Source organism: Hemiscyllium ocellatum, unplaced genomic scaffold, assembly GCF_020745735.1.
Source record: "Hemiscyllium ocellatum isolate sHemOce1 unplaced genomic scaffold, sHemOce1.pat.X.cur. scaffold_510_pat_ctg1, whole genome shotgun sequence".
NCBI classification, from domain to species: Eukaryota; Metazoa; Chordata; class Chondrichthyes; order Orectolobiformes; family Hemiscylliidae; genus Hemiscyllium; species Hemiscyllium ocellatum.
Genome location: NW_026869091.1, coordinates 329,310 through 335,620, shown reverse-complemented (window position 1 = coordinate 335,620; position 6,311 = coordinate 329,310). Strand labels below are relative to the sequence as shown.

The 6,311-nt window shown below is 45.8% G+C and overlaps 1 long non-coding RNA gene across 1 annotated transcript; it reads right to left on the bottom strand.

Annotated features, from left to right (window-relative positions):
• Positions 1–448: 448 nt before the first annotated feature.
• LOC132813875 (uncharacterized) lies at positions 449–5,425 on the bottom strand. Its single transcript, XR_009644195.1, has 2 exons — positions 5,155–5,425; positions 449–729 (listed from the first exon to the last, which is right to left on the bottom strand). It is a non-coding gene; the product is annotated as an uncharacterized LOC132813875 (long non-coding RNA).
• Positions 5,426–6,311: the final 886 nt, after the last annotated feature.

Below are 6,311 nucleotides of genomic sequence, written 5' to 3'. Positions count from 1 at the left end.
CAATGTCAACCAAGCTGCCTTCATCAATCTTCTTTGTCACCTCTTCAATAAACTCAACCAAATTAATGAGACATGATTTCCCATGCAGAAAGCCACGTTGTCTATCCTGATCAGCCCTTACCTTCCCAAATGTATGTAAATGCTATCCTCCAGGATCCCCTCCAACAACTTACCCATCACCGACATCTGGCTCACCGGTCTATAGTTCCCCAGCTTTTTGGGTCACTATTTCCTTTCTAGTCCCACTCCTGCACTGCTCACAACAAATGTTAAATGTAACCAGGTCGGTGATATAGCCGATGATATCGGTCTCAGACTGGGTCAGGGTAAGTTTTAGGAACAAGTCAGGTTAGTATCTTTAATCTGCTCAAATAGCACGTTTATGATCCAGAGCAATGTTACTCCAACTATGGTGGAAAGATGAATGGCAAACTATTTTTGTATTGCAAATATATAATCAATATTTCCCTTTCTATAACACACACACACACACACACACACACACACACACACACACACACACACACACACACACACACACACACACACCTCTGCAATTGTAACTTGAAAGAACTTTGTCCAGATATTATTCCATGTACATTGTCCAAACGATGTCTCCATCACATTCCCTGTCCCATGTCGGTGCATCATTGCTGCTGTCATTCACAGAGCCATACCCTGAGCAGAAAATGGTCTCGGTCGATTTGAAGATATGCTTTTATGTTCCTGCTTCATTAAGAAATAAAAATGTCTAATTTATTCAGAATACGTGTGTTAAAATGAATGCATTTTTTAAAGAAATACAGAAATTGCTGGAAAAGCTCGGCAGGTCTGTCAGCATCCAGATGCCTTTTACATGCTGTAGTTGTACCAGCCTCCACCACTTTCTCTGGCAGCTCATTCCATACGCACACCACCCTCTTTGTGAAAAGATGCCCTTTAGGCCTCTTCAAAACCTTTTCCCTCTCACTTTCCACCAATGCCGTCGAGTTTTGGACGCCCCTAACCTGGGGAAAAACCCTGACTATTCAACCTATCCATGACCGTTCTGAATTTATAAACCTTTACTGCTGCGAAATGTGACTCCAATCTACACGAATGGCTGTACTTTCAGTCATCCTGGGCCTAAATTCTGAAATGCAACACTGACACCTCTTCCTTCTCCATCAAGTCACAATTCTAAAACCAGTTTAATCAGTTTGTTCAGATATATTAGGAGACACTTCTGTGGGATTTACACCTAGACCTTTGTGCCCGGAGGAAGGGACACTATCCTCACTGCCCAATACCCATAAAGCTGTAACATTATTCTCCTGTGTGTTTGTCCATCAGCCTGTTATGACATGCTGTGACATACCTCTGCAACAGGCAGGACATGAATCCACACCTTCTGGTCCAGAGCTAGGAACACTACCACACAAGTTCAGGAATTGGAATCAAACCCAGAGCTCTGGCTCAGAGACACGGACACTGCCCACTATACTACCATACCCAGATTTTGGGTCATATTTTAGTGCCCGCTTCCAGCTCAGTGTGGATTGATTATAATCAGGTTACTATTACTGAATTACAAAAAACACTTTGTATTATTAAACAAATGCAAGATATTTGTCTCAACTGTAGGATATTGAGTGTACGTGCTGAATATTGAAATTAACTATGAACATCTTTAATCGCTATTATCTGTAGTCTGCAATATTAGGGAAAGAAATCCCACAGAAACACTCTGCCCAATGATGGGTCTCAAATAGACATTTATTACTGAACACCAGAGGCGAAGGAAGAGCTTAATTTCTGACCCCAAAACACCGATCAATCTTACCCACCTCTAACATGTGTCTGCCCTCTTCCTAAAACCATGAAATGATACCAGGCCGCTGATAACTGTCCAGCCTCTCCTCCCCACTGACTGTGTCTGCAATCTGTCCCTCCTCCCTCTAACCACACAAGGCAACCCAAGCTCAGGGTCTTTGTGAAAATCAAGGCCAGAGTGTGCAGGCCTCCTGGAGAGGGGTGGGCATTTTAAAATTGAAGGGGTAGGGGGAGGTGGCAGTCATATCACACACTGGGCTGAGGGGTGGCAGATGGAGGATAGTCTGGATTAATGCCAGGCATTGGATTTGGTAAATCAAACAACAACAGGACCTATACAATTAAAAGTAGGGTCTTTTGGTGGTGTTGTAGTACAGAGACCTAGGCTGTCAGGTTTAATTCTTTACAATTTGCATCTGATACAGAAAGTGGCTAAGAAGGTGTTTAACACACTTGTCTTCATAGGTCAGACCTTTGAGTATCGGAATTGGGACGTCATGTTGTGGTTGTACAGGACATTGGTGAGACCTCTCCTGGAATACTGTGTCCAGTCTGGATATCCTGCCCGCTCATTCCATAGGCACACCACCCTCGGGGTGAAAAAGCTGCCCCTTAGGTCACTTTTAAATGTTACTCTCTCACCTTAAGCCTATGTCCTCTAGTTTTGGTCTCCCCCGTACCTTTAGCAAATACCTTGACTATTCACTTTGATATCATTGACCTTGATGTTATTAAGCTGGAGAGGGTTCAGAAGAGTTTAACCTGGATGTTGCTGGAAATGGAGGGATTGAGCTATAAGGGGAGGCTGAATCGGCTGGGACTTTTTTCACTGGAGAGTATGAGATGGAGGGGTAACTTTAAAGAGGTTTGTAAAATGATGAGGGGTACAGATTAGCTGTAGGGCTGATGTCTTTTCCCTAGAGTTGGGGATTCAAAACTGAGGGATATTTTGAGGCGTGAGGAAAAAGATTTACAAAAGTCAGGAGAGGTAATTATTTTAGACAGAAGCTGGCTTGTGTGTGGAATGAACTTCCAGAGGAACTGGTTAAAATAGGGGCAGTTACAATTTTTAAAGGACATTTAGATCAGTACATAGATAAGACATCAGTTTGGATGGTGCTGTGAGCAGCTGCCCTCTCCCTCCCTCTCTCTGAGTGAATCTCTGTTGGTTTTCACCCTCTGCCAATGCCTGTGCAGTGGCGTGGAGAGGCCAGCAGAGGGAGGCATTGCATCACTTTCAGCACCACAGAGACTGCCAGACCTGCCCCACACAGAGACACACACAGCAATTGTTAGGACACTGCGTGAAGCTCATCTGATAACTTAAACTAAACTAAACATAAAGAAATGCTCAACTTACCTTGTAAACTGTTGAAATATGAGTGATAGAGAACTCCCAAAAAATATCAATGTATTTTTTTTTAACTCTGAAAGTGAACATTTTACATCAACTATTCACAACTCTGGGACCCTCTTTATCCTAACTGCTTATTACCATACTCCAACTCTACAGCAATATACTGTTTCAATAAGACACTTATTAAAATTACATAAACGTAATTTCAAAACCACACAGCAGCTGTTGTTTCATCTGACCTCACACCAATCTCCCTTTTTCCCATCTTTCCTGGGAAGACTGGCTCATGTTACAGGATGTTATCGAAGTGTCTACGTTTCAGCATTCCGAAACCTGGGAACACATCCATCCATGACACTGTCTCTCAGTCTCCCCCTCTCTGTCTATACCCCAAACCCCTCCCATGTGGTGATATTTAAACTGATTCCCCCGCCATCTCTCTCTGGCAGGGATGTTCACATCCACAGCACCCCCCCGTCAGAGCACAATGGGGATATGGAGCTGGAAATGGGTGGGAGCTGCACATCCTGTCACTTCCAGCATGGGCTGCAAGTTTCCCCTCACTGGGCAGGGATCTAACACAGTGTTACTGAGCAATTCACTGGGGTGGGGTACACAGTCCTACATGCTGGGAGGGTAACTGCTCCTGGGTTACAGATCAATGCACTGGGGTGGGGTACACAGCCCTACATGCTGGGAGGGTAACTGCTCCTGGGTTACAGATCAATGCACTGGGGTGGGGTACACAGCCCTACATGCTGGGAGGGTAACTGCTCCTGGGTTACAGATGAATTCACGGGTGATCACTGCACAGGTCTCTGTGCTGGTCAGCCTGTCTAGTTGAGGTTTATAGATAATACAATGATGTGGTCAGTGCAGCTCCCGGTGCTGGACAGATATGTAACCTGTGCACAGTACATCATGTTGGTGGGTAGGGGTGAAAGGTGATGGACAGGTCACGGAGTTTCCCGGAAATTTCTGTCACCGACATTCTATAACTGACATTCCCCGGAACGTTCTGTCCCTGACATTCTATAACTGACATTCCCCGGAACGTTCTGCCCCTGACATTCTATAACTGACATTCCGCGGAACGTTCTGTCCCCGACATTCTATAACTGACATTCCCCCGGAACGTTCTGTCCCTGACATTCTATAACTGCCATTCCCCGGAACGTTCTGTCCCCGACATTCTATAACTGACATTCCCCGGAACGTTCTGTCCCCGACATTCTATAACTGACATTCCCCGGAACGTTCTGTCCCTGACATTCTATAACTGACATTCCCCGGAACGTTCTGTCCCTGACATTCTATAACTGACATTCCCCGGAACGTTCTGTCCCTGACATTGTTTGTTTGTGAACGGCCGGACGTCAGTGAATTGAACAAACGATAAGATCCCGGGGGAAGAGATCCCGTTCCAGGGAGAAGGAGACACTGTTCCGAAGGCCCCTCAGGCAGTTAAAGGGGTGAATACGTTTTCCCTGCGTTTACATTTCTCCACGACGCAGGATCGACCACAATTTAGACCAAAATACAGAAATTCCCAAACTCCGTTTGTCTTCAGGAAACTGGGAAAGAATCCTTCAGGACAGCAACGCTCCCACCCTCCGTATTAGGAACTGGGAAGGAGTGACCTGTGTCTGCTCTCGAGTGATCGAGTGTGTGGGAATGTTCTAGAAACCATCTGTCCTTATGGATGTGTCTCTGTGTGTTTGGGGAGGGAGGGTTTCTTGTGGTTTATGTCACATTTTTGTCAGTAATTCCAACCTTCCCATTTGTTATTCCAGCTCCAATTATTTTAATAAATCCCTGAATACAGGGACACATTTGGAAATCTCACTGGGTCCCTGATCAAACGGGTCCCTTTGCCTCCAGGCTGATGGATAATGGGTTTGTTTTCCTTCCTCACAGTTAACGTAGTGACCATCTACGTCCTGCTTTATAAAGATTGTGGATTGTCTCCATGTGTCAGACGATACCTGGGGGCCATGGCAGCGGCGGATCTCCTGGTCATTATCCTCGACCTGATCCTGAGACACATCCCCATTGTTTATCGGGAACAGTTTTATTTCCTGAGGGACTCCGTCCGCGTGTGTAATATCCACGCCGTCCTGCTTTATGCAGCCACTGACTGCTCTGTCTGGTTCACCGTCACTTTCACCTTTGATCGGTTTGTGGCCATTTGTTGCCAGAAGCTGAAAAGTAAATATTGCAGTGAGAAAACGGCGGCTGTGGTTCTGGGAGCAGTGACTGTGCTGAGCTGTTTAAAGAACATTTTCTGGTATTTTATGCTCACGGCTCGGTATTGGCTGGTGAACTCCCCCTGGTTTTGTGATGTAACAGACGCTGTTCTAGTCTCCAGTGTCTGGGTCACAATCGAGTTCCTCCACCACATTCTAACCCCGGGTGTCCCATTTCTCCTGATTCTGCTGCTCAATGTTCTCACCGTCAGACACATTTTAGTGACCAGCAGAGCCCGCAGGAGACTCCGCGCTCACACCAATGGGGACGCTCAGTCTGACACTGAAATGAGAAACCGAAAAAAATCCATCATTTTACTGTTTGTGATCTCGGCCAATTTCATCCTGTTATGGTCAACGTTAATGCTGTATTCTATCTGGTACCGGCTAATTGATATAATGTATTCCCCTCTGTATCTCCATGACTTTGTGCAGGAATTGGGCTTCATGCTGCAGCTCCTCAGTTGCTGCACAAACACCGCAATTTACGCCGTGACCCAGACTAAGTTCAGGCAGCAGCTGAAGAATGTGCTGAAATATCCCTTCACCCAAATCCATCCATCCATCAAATTCCCTCATTAATCACACCATCCGGGATTTTCTCATTTCAGTTCAGTGTTTCAGCGATGGGGCAGCCTGTCGCTATGGTAACAGACTGAGGGGTGCGCTGGTTTGTCCATCCTTATCCCACAGAGGGGTTACAGGGAAACATTTCAATGTTTCTCACAACTCAGGGGCCAGTGAGAAAAGGCACCATCCCACTGACTGTATCCATCACTTCCATTTGTAACCAATAAAAATGCTGATGACAGCGTGCCGAGCAGCAGAGGGACCGATGTTGTTGTGTGTCTTTGTGTTGGAGAAGCTGAGCTGGAGAGAGACAGACTCAGCCCCAA